Source organism: Netta rufina, assembly GCF_964035555.1.
Source record: "Netta rufina genome assembly, chromosome: 14".
In the NCBI taxonomy this organism is placed as follows: Eukaryota; Metazoa; Chordata; class Aves; order Anseriformes; family Anatidae; genus Netta; species Netta rufina.
This window is the reverse complement of record NC_140137.1, coordinates 10383321-10400615: the sequence shown is the minus strand read 5'-3', so window position 1 is coordinate 10400615 and position 17295 is coordinate 10383321. Positions and strand designations below refer to the sequence as shown.

The 17295-nt window shown below is 53.0% G+C and overlaps 1 protein-coding gene across 2 annotated transcripts in view; it reads left to right on the top strand.

Moving 5' to 3' along the window:
- NEURL1B (neuralized E3 ubiquitin protein ligase 1B) overlaps positions 1–17295 on the top strand; it is a gene marked incomplete at both ends in the record, with an annotated part of 113874 nt that overhangs the window by 41643 nt on the left and 54936 nt on the right. The gene's annotated exons all lie outside the window — the stretch shown is intronic.

Below are 17295 nucleotides of genomic sequence, written 5' to 3'. Positions count from 1 at the left end.
ACGCACGGCACCTTATTTCCCTCACTCAAAATGTCTGAGCTCATCCCAGCTGGTGCTTGGCTTCAGCTAGTGGCTGTGCCTCAGACTGGAGGTGTTTCACAGCTTTTCCTTTGTTGCCATGGCAGGGATAAATACTTTAATGCATTTGGTCTGGGGGGGTTTGAGATTTTCCTGGCTGTTAAATTGAACCTGAAGAGTAGGGCAAATTTCACCTAATGTGCAGGATAAATTTATAGCCCTTTTTTTTTTTCTTTTTCTTTTTTTTTTTTTTTTTTTTTTCCCCTATGGAGTTGTGTGCTTTGCTCTACCTGGGAACATCCCGATGTTAACCGGGCATGAGATTTTTCTCTGAGTACCAGAAGTCAAATGCTGAAAATATTCTGTGTGTGGGATGTATTTGGGTTTGGAGTTTTACAGAAGTTCCTAAATGCTATTTTTTTCTCTTGAATAGATCCAAATCCACTTGATAGATTCAAATCCACTTTTTGTGATCTTGGCTTTGTAGGCAAAATGACATCAGCACCAAGCTTGTAGCTCCTCTGGGGAAACTAAGAGCTTGTGTAAGAGCTGACAAGGGAATAAGGATGCTTATGTTTTGTTTTTCCTTAAAATGAAATTTTGGAGTAGTTTGCCTGCAGGCTTTGGTTTTTCCAGCCTCAGCTGAGGCTGGAGCTGTATCAAAAGACCGGGGCAATCTTCTTCAGCCGGGTCTTTCTGAAGCGTCTCTCAATACCAATTTCCTCTCTTTTGGGTCAAATCACTCAGAGTCCCCTGTCATTTTCTCACAAATTGCTTTTTTCCAGCAATTCTGCGTTTTCTATTTATGAATTTTTCTATTGTCCTATCAAAGTTGGTTAGGATCCAGTGTGTCACAAGTTCACCATTGTCTTCTGGCCCCCACGCTGAGGGCATCATTTGTCATGCTGAGCTCTGGAATGGGTCCACGCTGCACTTGCCGCTGCCTGCTCACCCTTCGCAGCGCACGGGGCAGAGCCAGCGTGGCTCTGCGGTGGGAAAAGCAGCTTTACTGCGGGCCGGAGACTTTTTTTTGCTACTTAAATATTTGATTTTTCTCTCTTCTGCGTATTTTCCAGCTAAGACAGCCAGGAGGTTGTGTAAATAGCTCATAAAGTTGATATCGCCCAGGAAGAAATGGAGCTCCCATCAATTTTGAGACCGCAAGGGAAAATAGCGGCTGTTTCCTGGAGAGCTTGCTTCTGCCCGACAGAAATAGCTGCGTGGGGTGGGTCAGTGCGACAAGACTGCCAGCCCTCCTAGGAAGGAAAAACCAAAAACTGGTACAGGTCAGCGCCGAGCTGTTTGGTCCAAGCGCCGGGGAAAAGGGATGGGGAAAAAGTGATGGCAGAGAACAGCACGGATCGGAACCGAGAGCTGCTACGGGCCCGTGGGTGGGAGGATGGGTGGCTGCTGTGCTGTGTCAGAGGGAACCCAGGAGGGGATGGAGGGAGAGGAGCGAGGTGGCCAAAGCTGCTGCGCATCAGCGGGGCCAGGGCTCCGTTTGCTCAGGGAGAGAAGGGGGAGGCTGTGGTGGTAGAGAGACAGACGTACGTGACATTTACAGTGCAAACGCTGCACAGATTTGAGTGGCACCTGAAAATGAAGCTGCTCCGGGAGCAGAAAATGATGAACTTGCTAACGGAAGGCTGGGCCAAGAGCGCTTTGTGGAGTTTTTGGGGAGAGCTCACGGGCCCGCAGGTGCTAGGGCAGGCTGATGGAGCCGCTGAGGTTTAGTGCTGGCCACGTGTGGGTTGGGAAGGATGCTCGTTAGTGGAAAGCAGAGCCGTGCCTATTAGACGAGCTTTTGCTGAGAGCAGCAAAACTTTTCGGCGCTCTCTTCGGCCGCCTTAATTTGCTGTGTTCCATAGCTGACCTTCCACAAACGAGCCCTACGCATTAAGCACCCTACAAAGAGCATGCATGTGCCTTCAGGGGTCTTCACGCTTGGCTGCAGCCACGCAAGCCTCGCACGCCAGCTTGTTTACTGCCAGATCCCCGGTGGTGACAGCCCCGGGATCTCAGCATCGGGCTGGGATGGAAAGGTCCCTTCCCTTCCCCGGGCAGAGTCTCCCAGTGCTGCCACTCTGGAGATGCTGCGGTTACTGGGATAGCTGGGAATCTATGCTGGGTGCCCAAATCCTGCTTCTTTTGCCTTGTGAGCCTGTCACAGGCACGGCACTGGGACTGCTTGTCCCAGGGAGGGTTGTGAGAATTTCTTACGGAGCTGAGCACGTGGACGGCCCCGCCGGCTCCTTGTCGCGGCAGCTCTGTTTGCCAAATGCGTCCGGCTCAGTCCAAGGGAGTTCCCCCATCTCCTGGTCTTCACCGACAGAGCAGCGCTCGTGGCTTTCAGGGCCGGGGCTGAGCTTGTGCCAGTTGGCACTTCCCAGCCCCACGCTGTTATGATTTGCTCCAGATGGTGTGTGCGAGCTGCCATGCCCCGAGTGAGCTGGTTGCTCGGCTCAAGATCTTGCTCTCGGCGTTTGACATGCAACCATTCCCCGGCTTGCCCGTGGGTTACGAGACGAGGAGATGTTGGGCTCTCGTGTACTCCAAGAAGCCTCTGTTCCTGTCCACTTCAGATATTAACCACTTCCCAATAAACGCGTCACGGGCAGAATAAAGAGGAGGTTGTTGCCCCAAAGAGTTTGCAGCTTAAATGGAAACTTTGAGCAGAAAGGGTGGAGGCTGCAAAGACTAACAGCGAAGTGTCAGTGATCCCAAGTTCAGCTTGCAGTGCCCCGTTTTTTGTTTAGATTTGGTTTCGCTGCTTTCCCCCGTGTGTTTTCTGGGTGCCTCCTGAGTGGGAAAAGGGGGTTTGTGAGGAATGTTTTGATGAAAGAGCTGCGAGGAACTGAAGGAGCAACACCCAGTGCCAGGCAAGGGATTGAGAAATATGGCCTGGGTGCAAGGAGCCGTGGATGGCACCAGGAGAAGATGCAGAAGTGGCTATTTATTTATTTTTGTAATGGTTTGAGGAAGTTTGTTGCTTCTGCCCTGCCATGGCTCTGCTTCTGTGGCATCTGACCTCTACCTGCTGTCTGTCTTCTCTTCTGTTCATCTTCCAGCTCTTCCTCACCATCACTCTTGGACAAACCCCGGGTCCCTCTCAGCCTGAAGCTCAGGGTAATCTCCTAAGGTTAGGGGCTCTCACTGCAGACAAATTGTCCTTTGGTAAATCCTTCACTCGCAGTCTACTCTGAGGTCTCCTTGGCTCAATGGGCATGAGAAGACGGCACAGGAGACACGTGAAATATCACGGCTGTGTGTGTACGAGGTGATAATGAGGAGGAAGGCACGGGCAGTCATCTGCTACTTGGGGTGTCCAGGCAAAATAAATGGCCTCGCCCCCATGCCTGGGTGCCTCGGGAGGCAGCGCAGACACACGGACACCCCGGGTATTTAGGCTCTCCACACTCCCCATGCTGTGATGGAAATTGTGTGCATCGAGTGCGTAAAACTTCCTGGGAAGTGAAGCCTGCCCGTTTGGTCTTACCAGCAAAGCCGTGTGTGTACGGGTGTGTTAGCTGAGGTCAGGGGGCTCTGCCACCCTCAGCCCGTGGTCGCTGCTGTCAGCTTTCACCTGGAGCAGCCAGCTTTCACCTGGGGCCTGCGGAGGAGCCGGCGATGTGCTGTGCCTCCCCTCGCTGTGTTTGTGCCACGGTGCTCCGCGTGAGCAGCGGGTGAAGACGCACAAGCTATTTATGTTTGCAGCCCATTTCCCATGCCTTAAAGGCAGTTCGCCTGACTTAGCATTCCCAAGATGCTGCCAAGCAGAGCAGAGCGCAGAGGAAGAGCCTCCTGCCCGCGTAAACAGAAGGGCAGCGAGCAAACCAGGCTGATGCTTTACGAGGCATTTCCGTGCTGAGGCTCCGGCTGTTTGGCCTAGAAGCAATTCTACGCTCCCATAAATCAGCTGCGTTTTCCTCCAGCTAACACAAGAGTTGGGGCTGAACCCTACAGCTGGCTTCATGTCGAACGTGATGGGAAAGAGAAGAGGCACCGACCCCAGTGCCCTGCTTTGCAGAGTGGGAAGGGAGCCTGGGAATGTGTTGTGTGTGTGTGGTACGAGCACTTTCTCTTCCCCGTGGTTTTACTCATCTCATCCCCACCAATTCTCTCCGGTCTTCCAGGGAATCCCGTGGCAGCAGGCAGCAGACGAGACGCGACGGCCAGCAGGAGGGTCCCCGTCCTCGCCCTCGTGCCCCTGCGCTGTGCAGGTACGGCGGTGCCAGCGGCGCGGTGGGGCTGTGGCGTTTCCCCCGGGGCAGCCCCGAGGAGGTGGCACCGCAGCCACACGGCAGGGTGGCAGACACGCAGGTCTCCAAGGGGAAATGCAGTGGGTGGGTTTTTGAAGAGGGCCAGGTTTAATCTGACAAGCTCTGCAGTTACAAGGTAGAGGGATGTCTGGTGAGGCTGCTCGGTGGGGGGTGAAGGGGTTTTCAGCCCCGTGTGCATCGTAAAAGATATGCTAAGGGCTCTTGTGTCCTGTTGAAGGGCTCTGCTTCCAGTGAGGAGCACGTGGTTGTTAGTATCTGTAAGTAACCAAGGATGTGTTGGGCTACACAGGCACATATTGAGATGAAGAGGACTTCTGGCATGCAAGGAAGGGATTTCTTGCTCACATCTCTCCTCTGTGCCAGACCAGCTTCTCAGGTTCTGCTCACGCTTCACCTCATCTGCATTCGAACAGTGCCTGCCCTCCTTCAGCAGTGTCCCACAGCCTGCTGGCCTCTTGCAGGCTTTACTCTCCCACTATGTTATGGTCTTTCTGGTCATCCTAGCCATTTCTGTCCCCTGTTGAGATTCTTCTCCCTGTGGAAACGTTTCAGCTCAAGGGCTGAGTTTTTATGCAGAGTCCTTCATTTTTGGAAGTGCAATCAGGAGAGGAAGTGGGTTTTATACCCGTGTTCTGCACCAAAAGTTCAGGCATCTTGAGGGTGTATGTGTTGCCTGCAGTTAGTCAGACAGGAAAGAAAGATTTAAAAAGGAGACCAGGGTATTTTAAATAGCTTGATCTAAAATTGATACCAATCTGTCTCTTTGTGGCAGCAGGCTAAAATAATATTTCCAGGCAGATGAGGGAAGCTGCCTGATGTGGAATTTGAGTATGATCATGACTGACACGGATATTGGGGCTGTTCCAGGGAGGAGACGTGTAGAAGTCAATCCTCTGGCAGCTCGGCAGCAGGGTGGCTTGGTGCCTGGGTGAAGGATTGCAAGGGGTGAGAGCTGGAGAACAGCAGAGCACCAGGAAGGCTTTGTAGCAAGGAAATGCAGAATACGAAATGCAGGTGGGCTCCAAAAATCAGCCCCACGTGTGTAACCATGACTGGGGCAGTGTGCTCTGGGCAGGTTGGTAGCGGCCCCAAAACGGGCTGTGCATCCCCATCCACACAGCTTCGTGGTGCTGCGGGTACCAGAAGGAGCAGGAGGCACGGCGTGGCCTTGCAGTGTGTTTGCAGCATCCTTGGGAAGAGGGGGGAAGATGCTCGAGACCCTTTTCTGCAAACGTGCCTTGGAGCCTGTGGTCTTCACTGCTTTTAGTCAAAAATCACTCAAAATATCAGATGGCAAAATGGGAGGCACCTCGCTCAAATGTTTGATTGTCCTTTTTTTAACGATTTGTGTTCTGCACTGGTAGTGTTGCAGTCAGGCAGCGTAAGAATGGGAAGAGGAAATTACTGTCAAACAGCCCGTTCTAACTCGCTGTCAGTGAGTGGCAGGAGATGAGCCAAAGAGATCCTGTTCTTGTCAGCCTCACTCAAGTAATGCACTGTCCCCGCTCAAGGAGAGCCCTCGTCTTTTTTAGCTTTGTGTAGGTTGAACCAAATTGTAAGTCACGTAAATGATTGATTTGCTTTACTGCAAATGATTGAAAAGTGGCAAAGTGGTAGGAAAAGTAGTGTGCGCTGCTTGAAACGGTTGAGTAATGAATGGGGAAATGGTTGGCTTGTGAATCGTAGCCTCTGTTTTTCAGCTGGAGTCCCAGGTCTGGAGCTCTCCTGGCTTCTGTGACGTGCAGGGAGAGGAGGGGGACGTGCTGCCTGCACGCAGGGGTGGCACTGATGGCAAGCGGCCGGGCTGGTGGCCTCCCGTCCCAGCAGCAGGGACAGGATGGCAGCAGGGGATGGGATCTCAAGAACAACGAGCTCTGGCCCAGATTCAGACGGCCTAATTTCCACCTTTGTCTCCATCTGATGCTTCCCATTGGCAGATGCTGCTGAAAGCTGTGGGTCTTCCCACGGACCACGCGAGGCAGAATTGAGGTCAGCTGAACCTGGGCCAAATTGTGGCTGGTCTGACTGCCGGTCTGATGCAGCTCGTCCCTTTGAGGATGTCCCTTCCTTCCCAAGAACATGGCATCTGCTGCCCCGTGGGGGGGGACAGGGCCTGAAGGTCAGCTGGGCAGGAAAATGGTCTCTGTCCTGGCTGAAGGGACGCAAAAACCCTAATTGGGAGCAGCTAGCTGAGAGGTTGGGGGTGGACAGAAAGGGAAGTGGATGAGATAATGTATCCGAAATCATCGCTGCTTATTGCCAGGTGATAGCCTCAGTCTCTCCTGTCATTAACTTGTTCAATGGTAATTGTATTTCAGGATAATAATCCTAAATATTTCGTCACGCTGCCAGGTGGGGTGCAAGAGATGCTTTGTGGAGGTGAGGGGCATCATCTCTGTTTGCAGGTGGCACTGCCGGGGCCTTCAGCTCGTGGGGTTCAACCAGCCGGTATGGATGGTGCCACAGGGCCAGCCCATGCCTGTCCATCCACAGATCACCTTTCTGGGCTGGAAACAGTTAAACTGCAAAGCTTCTGAGGAGAAAAACACACGCCTGAGGTCTGCAAACCTCCCTGGAAAAGGTTTGCTTTAATTTTAGCAGTGTGCTGCCGGCAGGTCCTGAGGTTACGGTCCAGGATTTCCAGGGATTAATCTAAGTAGGGCACAAACTGGCTGGGTTGTGGAAGGTCACCTCCAGCCATCGGCTTGGTGCACAGCTCTCCGTGCTCTGCTTGGTCAGCGCCGCTGTCCCAAGGTGTGAGCTTTGCTGGGACGGGGGAGGACGAGCTGGGGAAGGGGATCTGTCGTGGTGCCAGCTCCTGGCTGGAGCTGACCGCGAAGGCCAAGTTGTTCATTGTCACCCTCTGCTCTCACCCAGCCTTCAGCCCCTTTATGAAGATGACTAAATGCCTTTTTGTATTCTGCAGAGCCTGGATCAGACACTGAAGCAGAGGTGCGCGTTGTGGGGGCTTGTATGTAGCTGTGCTGCTGGAGGTATAGCAGCAGTAGCCCACAGCTCACGGCACGCCGCCTGCAGAAGCATTTTTCAGCTTCTTGGCCAGACTTCGGACTGAGCTCCAACCTGCCACAGCTCTGCTGCTATCAGTACCGTCTCCAGTCGGTGTAAAGCTAGCTCAGACAGCTCCATGAGCTGCAGTTGCAGTGCTGGCTCGCTGCTCTGCAGCTGTCCCTGCGAGCGCGCCGTGTGCTGGCTTCAAGGAGTCCCCCCAGCCCTTGACAAATGGGGACAGGGCTGATGCAGAGCAGCAGACGAGGAGGGGAAGTTGGACAGGCCAGCTGGAGAGCGTGAAGGCAAATGGAGTAGGGAAGGAGGGCCTGGAAGGTGGCTACATTTGTCTAGACGATGTCTGCATATTTTTTTTTCCCTCCCAAAACAGAGTCCGGACTGGACATTACAAATGGTGCATGCGTTCCCTGGGTTGTCAGTGCAGCCTTGGCTCCCACCCCGCTCTCACACGCTGTTCCTGCAGGGAAAGGCAGTTAGGCAGCACCGGGAGCACGCCTGGGAGGCTTTGCTCTGTTCCTCCTCCTTTGGTGAGGCTGGGGAGGAGAGAACCCGAGCTGAGTCCTGCTTGGGAAAGCAGCTACAGGGCTGTCCCCCTGGTGCCCCCAGGCACACAGCCACCTCTAGCTGAACCTTGGGGACGAGGTGCTCACAGCCTGGCCCCGGCTGGGACCCGCAGCCCCTCCTGGGGCAGGACTGAGTCCCACAGACACCCAGGGCTGCTGCCACCGCGGAGAAGAAGGGGGCTGCTTGTTTTGGAGACAAAAATAATGATGTGCCTTTCAGGGGATGTGGGACGCTTTGAGCTTAGCTGCCTCGCAGAGCTGACACGGGGCTATGCTGACCTGAGAGCTGTCAGTCAGAGCAGTGACGTGCCAATTAGCGAGTTTCATCAAGGGTTTTGAGACTGGGGGTGAGGACTGCATTGGCAAAAGCTGTCCTGTTTAATTGCACAAATCCCAGCCCCTGCCTGTCCACGGCAGACTGGGAGGCACTGGGGCAGCCGGCAGCCCAAAGGGCTTGGTATGCTTCTGCTCAAGAAGCTGCCTGTGTCTTTTTTTTTCCTGTTTGTCTCGTTTTCTCGTTTTTTTCCATTGTCTTCTACACTTGCAGAGGCTGCGATTCAGCACTTTTCCTAAGGGAAAAAAATTCCCATTTCTGAGCCGCGATACTTCCTGATCTACCAGTCAGCAAAACCTCTCCAGAATTGTCCACAGCCTTGCTGCACTCTCATCTGAGATGGGTTTTAACTCGACAAGAGAGCATTCCTCATAATTGAATCACTTTAATGCTTAATTAGGAAAATTCTCCATTTCCTTGGGGAGGACGAAACGCGCAGCAGCTGAGGGCAGGCCAGGCACGCTGCTCTTCATCAGCCCGCCATGGCTTCCCCGTGGAAATGCCGCGTGGGAGAGCGGATCCCTCCGGAGACACAGGCTGCTGCTTGCTTTTTGTGCCCTCTGCTCTCTGGGAGGACAGGAGAGTGGGGAGCTGAGGCTGGGTTTGGGGAGCTGAGAGGTAGCGGCGGGATGGCCCAGGCGCATTGCAACCCGTGGGGTCTCCTCCCTTGGTCATCCTGGTGTGAGCAGGAGGTGGATTTTCTTCTTGGAAAATAGCTTTTATTTTGTCAGGCTCCTGAGGAAGCTCCTTAAGCTAAGCATGTGTGAAACAACAGAGGACTGAATACAGATCAATAACAATTAATTTCCTTGGTTAACGTGCTTGCTGAGCTCCAGAGCAGCCAAAGCAGATGCTAGGGTACCTTCGGGTCCTTTCCACAAGCAGCAGTCCGTTCCAGCATCTAGAGTGTCCATTTTCCCAGATATCTGCACAACTTATAGGAATAATCCTGCTGCAAACTCACACTGATTCATCATCATCTCCCTGAGCTGACAGCTCTGCTGGAACCTTGCAAGTGTCTTCCAACCCCTCCGAAGTGATGTCTCTGTGACTGGCAGCGAGCTGCAGTCTCTTGCTCCCAGCCCTATCAAGAATGGTTTTTGTTGCTCTCCTGCATTCCCCCCTGGATAGCTTTGGCCACGAGGAGTTTCCCTCTTGCCATTGCTATAAATCCAGAATCAGTGCCATGAGCCTCAGCTGCCAGGTGGGGAGCGAGCCCTGTCTTTGTGACTTTAGTCCAGGCTCATTAGTGAGGCACAGCGCCCTGCAGCACGCTTTTGGAGCCTTGTCCTGCAGCCCCTGTCTGCCCCAGGCTAACAGGGAGAAAATGCACAACCCTAGTGACCTGGGGAAACCAAGGAAAGTAAAAGGTAAATGCCAGCAGGCCTGGTCTTTCTCCAGTGGTTTCCAGCCGGAGCGCTCGCTAAAAATGAGGTGTGGTCTGCCTCCAGCTCCGCTGGGATTTGGGACCAGCAGCCAAGAGCTGGGGCAAGGAGTGATGCCAAAAGGCATGGGATCGGTCGTGATCCCTGCCTTGCAGAGCATCCTTAGCTTCTCTGGGTTCTTACTCATGGGGTTTTACGTAACTTAGCGTCATGTAAATGTGGAAATGGAGCCAGAAATCAGATGATATCACCCTGGTACGAGCCGGGAGGGGGAAGGACGCCAAATCCAGAGGTGGCAGAGGCCGAGGGGTTGGTGCAGTGACAGCAGCAGCTCCGCTGGCTGCCGCTCAGCTGGGGCATCGCCGACCCTTCTGCTTCTCCTTGTCACCCTCAGAAAAGAGCTGCAGGACAGGATGCTGCCCGCACCGAGTGCTGCACGGGGCCAAGTGCTGTGAGAGCAGCGTGGAAGCTGGCGGAGGAGCAGAGCGAGCTGCCTGTCCTGACGGCGCTCCCAGGCACTGATCTGAGCTCACCTGCGGGGCCGACAGCCCTCCTGGCAGCCAGCCCCGCGTCCTTCCCGTCCCTCCCTGCTCACACAGCTCCCTTATGGCAGGGGCAGCCCAATTAGCCGAGCTTTTCCCTTTCGTCTCTGCTCCCGGCGGCTTGGCTCTGTGCTGAAGCGTTCCCGGGGAAAGATCAGCGGGGTTTTAGCAGATGGACGAAGGCTGAAGAGCAAATTGTTTTAATCAACCTCCCCTCTTTTTTTTTTTGGGGACACTGAGTACTCGCTGAAGTGGTAAAACAGCATCCGTGATTTCACAAGGCAGCAGGCTCGTCTCTAAGGAGCTTCTGTGGTTTTTTGGATGCCGTGGATACGGGCAATTAACTCGCAGCACAAACTTGGCCTTTCCCCAAGGGCATTTGTACTCGCTGCCTGTTCCAGAATATGCGGGGGATCCACAGGCTGCGTAAGCTGGTGGGCAAAAACGTCCTGCCTGCTCCCGTCCTCCTGGGCATTGCGCTGCTCCGGAGGAGGTGCCAGGGCCAGCCCTGCTCGGTGGTGCTGGGGGCAGTGTGTGGCGGTCCCATTCTGCTGTCCTGTAGGGTGGCCGTTTGGGTGCGGTGATGGAGATGGCACAGCAATTGTGGTATTCAGGAGGGAAAATAAAGATGAAAAGCTTGGTTCCAGCTGGCCCACGAGGTCGTTTTCAGAAGTGATTCCCTGCTCTTCCGAGCAGAGCTCCGGTGCCCCTCCTTCAGCACGGGCTCAGGAGCGAGCAGCAGTGAGCTGGAGAAGGTCAGAGACAAGCGAAGGTTGCTTTCCACGGATGTGATCAGGATCTGGCTCCCCTGATGGTTGTTTAACACCTGGGTTAGTTTTGTGTGTCCTTAAATACTGCCAGCGGAGAGATTCCCTTCAGTGCATCCCGCTAGCTGTATAAGCTGCCGTACAGGAGGCGATTTACTGTTTTTACTCTGTGGCTAGGCCTGTGGATCCGTGAGCCATGGAGCAGGAGCTACGAGCAGTGAGTGAGGAGGATGGGAAGCCTGAGGCACCGCTGTTGCTTTAGCAGCTGTTCATAAAGGACTTTACTCACTGGTAAGAGGCAGCCTGGGAAGCACCCGACCTGCTCCCAGCCCCGAGTGCGGTGCAGACTTGCATCATCTTGGAAGTCACAGTGCAATAAAACACCTCTGGGATAAATGCAAGGTATGTTGAGGCCCTTCCTTTGCCTCGACAGTAGCCCAGGCAGGTTTTGCACGAGCAGGCGTCTGAAAGTGATGGGATGCTTTGGGGTTTGCTCACTGCTCCCGTTGGCTTAAGTGGAGTCTCAGCAGCCTGGTGGCAACGGCACACTTCTGGGCCAATTCTTGTAGTCCCTCACAGGGCTGAAATCCATTTTGTCAGCCCCCTCACCTCTTCTCCCATCCCTTCTTAGTGTCACCCTGCTTGTGAGAAGGTTTCTTGAGCAAATTACAGCTTGAGGGCTCTTCCTGGTCTTATCCCAGCAGGGCTACTCCTGCCCCCTTCCCAGAGCTGGAGATTTGAGTGTTCACTTTACTTCCAGGGGTACGCGTGTGTGGCTGAGCCCCTGCTCGCTGCTCACTGTTCAGTGATGCCACGAGTCGTGGAGCACCGTTGGGTTTTCTTTGCATGAAAGAAACGGCGTGCAAGGGAAATTATTAATTATCACGGCACATATTTTTATTGCTAATGATTTGGGTTGTTCTGAGTGGCAAGAGGAACTGTCTGTGACTGTGTGGGTGGATAACAGATACTTAGGGGATGTTATAATTTGCATTCCTGCTTTTGCTTGGCCAAGGCTGCCATGGATCTTCTCTGTTTGTCGCTGGCTCCGGTGGCTGTGAAGCAAGGCTGTTGTTTGTGCTGCACCGGGCTTTGTAGAACAAGAAAGAGAATTTCCAAACTTGCCTGAGGAATCGGTTGCCCGGTGACAGCCACGGGGATTGGCATCCTGGAGGATGCTTGCTTGTTGGGAGAGCCAGAAAGCTCTATCTGCTTGGCCTCCTGTATTTGTGCAGGACCAAAAATACAAGTTGCAAGTCGTGCTCCGTCCCGGTGGTCACCTCCCCGTGCTCTCCAAGGCAGCAAACTTGGGCTGTGTCCTTTCTGTGGTCCCAGTGCTGGGGAAGCTGCTCTGTTCTTAGCACAGATTGGGACTGAAGGGATCTGGGAGAGTGCCCCAAAAACGTCTTTTGTGTTCTGGGTGTCCAACCATGCTGGCACCAGGGCCAGCACCTCACCAGGGTGCCGAGCACCACCGAAGGGTCAGCAGCAAAGGAGCCTTAACGGGGGGGAAAAGGGAGTTTTCTGCCTGATGCCCTCTCCTCTCAGCTATATTTGTAGGCATGGGCAGGTCACGTACATGCACTTCCACCGTTCCCTGCCTGCACTTTTGCATCTCCAGGAGGAAAGGAAGAAGCAGCGGAGGGGGGCGAAACGCAGCCCTCCACCCCAGCTCCACGTTGGGTTGTTGCTGTTAAAATATGACTAATGCTAAAAATAATCCTGGCGTTGCTATAGAAACTTGCACTGTTGCTACGTGTGAACCTGGAGAGAATTGTACCTCCTCGCTACCTTGCTTTTCTCCTCTCACTGAGCTCGCCCCGACAAGGACGACCACGCCAGACCCTGCCTGTTCCTCTGCCCAGCCGCGCTGGGCTGCCCACGGCTTTTGTTGTGCTGCTGGATGGGAAGGGAGGGCACTATTCAACCGATCTATGCATCATTCTGCTTCTACTTTCCATCATTTCCAGCTTTCTCTGTTATAGTTTCTGAGCCCACGTCTGTCTGGTTTGTCAGTCCCCTTCTTGGCTCCTTCGCTGGCTCTGGTGAGGCTTCGGGCAGTGCCCGCAGGCGAGTGGGTCCCCTCCTCAACGCACTGCCAGGTTTTCCATCCTCAGTGGAGGAAAAGGCTGTTGTAAACTTCCTTTGGGTCTAGAGATAAAAAGGGGTTTTGTATGCGTTAACGTCGTAACGCTGCCCCAATCTGCCATCCCCATCTTCCTGTCCCTCCCAGCCTCGGTAGCTATGTGCAGGAAGCTGAAGTCTTCCAAGCTTTTTGGAAGAAACCAACCAAGGGATCGGTTTACATTTTCCAAACTGTAATGACAAATGCTGGAAACTTCCATTCAATTTGAAAAAAGAAGCCGGGATTAACCCAGATACTGATCTAGCCCCCGAAAGCCAGCCTGGCTCCTGCACAGATTGCCCTGCGCTGCCGGCTGCAGTTTCCCCTCCGTCCTGCCAGTGCTGCTGCTCAGCATCAGCCTGTGTGAGCGGTCCTGGCTGCTCATCACCTCTGAAAAGCAGCCCAGGAGTTTAGGCACCTGGATTTGGAAGTCATGTCCTACCCGATTCATGCCCTACACAATGTTTCCATGTCGGTGCCGTGGTACGGCTGAGGAGCTGGGGCAGGAGAAGGCAAAAATGGTTTAAAGAGATGAGGAAGAGAAGGAAGAGACCTGCACACTCCTGCACCCTCGTGGGAAGCCCTCGTTGCAGAATTATCCCACATCCGTGACCTGGGAATGATGGTGAGGAAAGCAGAGAGAGGAGTTTTTGCTTCCCAGAAAAAAATCTTCCTTTAAAATCCAAGTGAAGTCTCTTGCTCTGAAAGCCTCTTTCTTGCCCTGTGGATTTTAAATGGGTTTTAGACACTTACCTCAGACTTGAGGGGCTTAGTTCCTCGGGAATGATGCAAGCTAGCACCTGGAGATGATTCACAGCAGCAGAGAGGGGCCGAGGCTGGCAGGGAGCTCTGGGGACCATCAAGTCCTGCCCCTGCTCAGAGGCAGGTCAGCAAGAGCTCTGCTCATGGGATAAAAGCTGCCCTGGGGGACAGAGGAGTAAGCATGGTGACAAATGGGATCCAGAATGACTTCTCAGACACAGGCACACTAAACCAGACCTTTATGAGACATCTACAGACAGGAGCTGTGACCAGGGGCTGGATGCACCTTCCCAGCCGTGCTTTCTTCCACCGTTGGGCACAGTTTAACACCTTCCATTTAACAATGCTTGTGCTGGATCAGACATGGAGCCAACGCACTGTGCTTTGGTTTCAGAAATATTTGTTGGAGTCTTTCCACCCTCTGCAACACCGTATTGGTCTTGGTGATGCGTGCGATCGCTGCGTGAGCTGGGGACAGGCCAGGGGCACGTTCGTGGGGTGATGGAGAGGCAGGCAGCTTCTGGCCAAGGCAAGGACCCTGCTCTGAAAGCTCTTGTGATTTATTTACATTTGTATCCCATTTCTCTTTAAGCAACGCTAATTCTGGGAAAAAAACATTTCGGCTCTTGCCCTTCTGGTGCTGGAGAGACAAAAGGGGCCAGCTCGCAGCCAGGCTCGGGAGGGCTGACTTCTGACTTGCTTTTTTTGCAGAATGTCTCCTCTACCAATACCCAGCCTGGTGAAGATGCCAGAAAAGGGTTAAGAACAGAAAGATAAGGCAAGTTTCTGGGAACTTTCCCTTCTCCGCTGAGAGACAGGAATGCGTGTTATTCTCTGCCCCTTTGGCACACACGGACAACGTGACTCCCCACCTACACGTGCTTGCCAGCTGGTCGCCTTTCTGCCTGCCTTTCAGCATTAAGCTGGGCAAAACTGCCCCACAGCCACAACACCAAGTCCTCACCCTGCCCTGGTGCCACCGTGTCCCCCCCTTTTGTCCCCGAGAGGGTCTTTCACCCCATGGGGAGCGGCCCCGTGCGCTGGATGCTGCCGTGGGGAGGCTGCACGGCGAGGAGCAGGTTGTGCCCCGTCCGACCTCCGCGTTCGATGGGCTGCTCACAGTGCTCTTTTGTTTAAATCTTGGCAGCCCCGCGTTGCTCGCAATTAGAGGAGCTTTGCTGTCGAACCATCAAATAGTTTGGTTAAACATCAAGCTGTGATTCCGCTTGTCCAAACATCGTTGGGTCTGGATGGAGTCTCGTTTGGGATGTGGCTTGATGAAGCAGAATCCAGCGATGTAACGTGGTTTGTGGTTTTTAATGTGACAATTGGGCTTGATAGTCCTTCTTTTGAAGTCGGCGAAAGTAGGATCCAGCCCTTTTGCCATGCTGAGGACAAGCAGATTGGGATAAAACAGGAACCAGCCCAGACCGATGAATCAGCCTTGACCTGAATCTCTTGAGAAGTCTGTGTAGAAAACAAAATAAACTAGGTTGGCTTTTCGTGAAGTTGTTTCCATTTTCATAACCATCTGTAATTTCTGATGTCAAACTCCTGACAGACAGTGTCCTGTGGGAATTCCAGTCTGACTGGAAGTAGGAGCTAAATCGCAAGGAATTTGTTCACAAGATTTATGGCCAGTGGTAGGGATGCCAGGGATTTTGTCACAGGAGTATCTAACACGTGCCTGGCATTTTGAGTATGCGTAGTAATTAATATATGAACATAAGGAGGGTAGGGACTGAGCACTGAAGTTTGAACCTCAGCTCCTTTCCTTGGCTGTAGGGATGATTTGCAGGTTCTGACTTGGTCTTTTGAGTGCCCAGCTGGGACACTTTCATCTGGATGGAGTACAAGGAGCCATAACTTGAGCTATTCCTATTTCTTCTGCTGATTTTTGGAGAAAACCCAAAAGGTACAGAGCTGGGCATCTTTCAAAGAGCTACCTAAATGGAGGATGGAAATCTCCATGAGAACCAGCTCTCTCGTGGTATCCCAGTACTTGGTGTCATCCTCCCAGGGAAGTATAAATAAGCCCTTCCAGAAGGCTTGATTCAAGTTCAGTTCCAGAAGTGGCCCCAGGCCAGCGTTTCTGTGGGGACAACTTCTGCTGCATTTCTGGCAAAGCTTTCCCAGCTTTAGGGCTTACCAGATACCAGTTTCTCTGATCACTAATCCTGGACTCCAAATCTGTTGGCCTGCATCGCAGAGCAGGTAATTACTTTGGCAAGGAGAACTTTGCCGATGTGTCATGCTAGCACAGTTTCAAAGAGAGGAAGGAGTGTTTTGATCTGGAGGAATGGGGCTGGCGTTCGTACAGGATTTCATCCTCCCTGTGTTTTGTGTAGGTAATGTATACGTGTGCTCGCTCTGCCTCAATTTTCCATTTGCAGTTTGGAAGTACCGACACATTACTGCTATCTTCCTTCATCAATCTTCCTTAATTAGCTGGTAAGATCATCAGGGTAAGAACATTTAGCACATAAGGCAGCTCCAGTACCTTTAATGAATAATAACAAACGCCGTCACCCAATTTTCTGTTTGCATCCTCTCTTACACAAGAATGCCCTGCTAGCTCCTTCAGCAGCTACCCAAGGATGCGGGTCCCAGGTGGCTTAGTTGCTGCAGCCTGTGTTGTGGGCTGGATATAGGAGGCTTCAGGCTCTCTAGTGGTATGGGAGTGCTTGACCAGGCTAATGTGACCTTAAAAAGGGTGACTTCTCGCTGCTGCATGCATCTGACCTCGACCTGTGGGGTTTCCAGCTTGTACATGCTGTTAGCCTGCCTGTGTCCTCAGTATGGAAACTGAGAGGTGCTCTTCTGTACCGCAGGCAGCGAGATGAACAGTTACAAGTCCAGGCTGGGATATCTCAGCCAGGTCTCTTGTGTGCGTTTAGCTTGGGCTGCCCTGTTTCTCTGTGCATCAGTTATCACACAGAGAAAGGGGCTCGGGGGAGCTCGGCTTTTCTTGCAGGGCGCTTTGAGCTCAGTTTGAAGAAAGCTGTGGCGTCTGAGGAAGCAGTTGCATCAAAGTGGTAAGTCTTGGCATTTAAACAGGATCTGATGACAGATGGGATTAAATGCAAAGCAGCTTGTGATGAGGCTTTAATAACTGTGGCAGACCTGGGGAGAGTGGTGAGGGGTGTGTAAGGGATCCAGCTACGGCAGAAGCACGTGGCGCTGGTGACAGCTGAGAGCGCTGCTCAGGAGGGGTAAGGCTATTCACAAGAAATGGTGTGAAGGTTCTGGGGAGAAGGGAAGGGAAAAAAAAGAGCACAGGGGAGGACGTGACATGCCCACTGTTCTGTCACCTGGTAGAGCCTCTCCTGACAACGCACATCAGTGCCATGAGGTCACCAAACAGGGGGGGAGATGCACCAGTGGTATTGTCAGGCTGAGAACAAGGGAAGGAGAGACTCTCCTCCCTGCTACACCTGAGGATTGCAAAACGTGCAGCTTAAAAACCAGTGAGGTTGCCTCTTCCTCCATGCA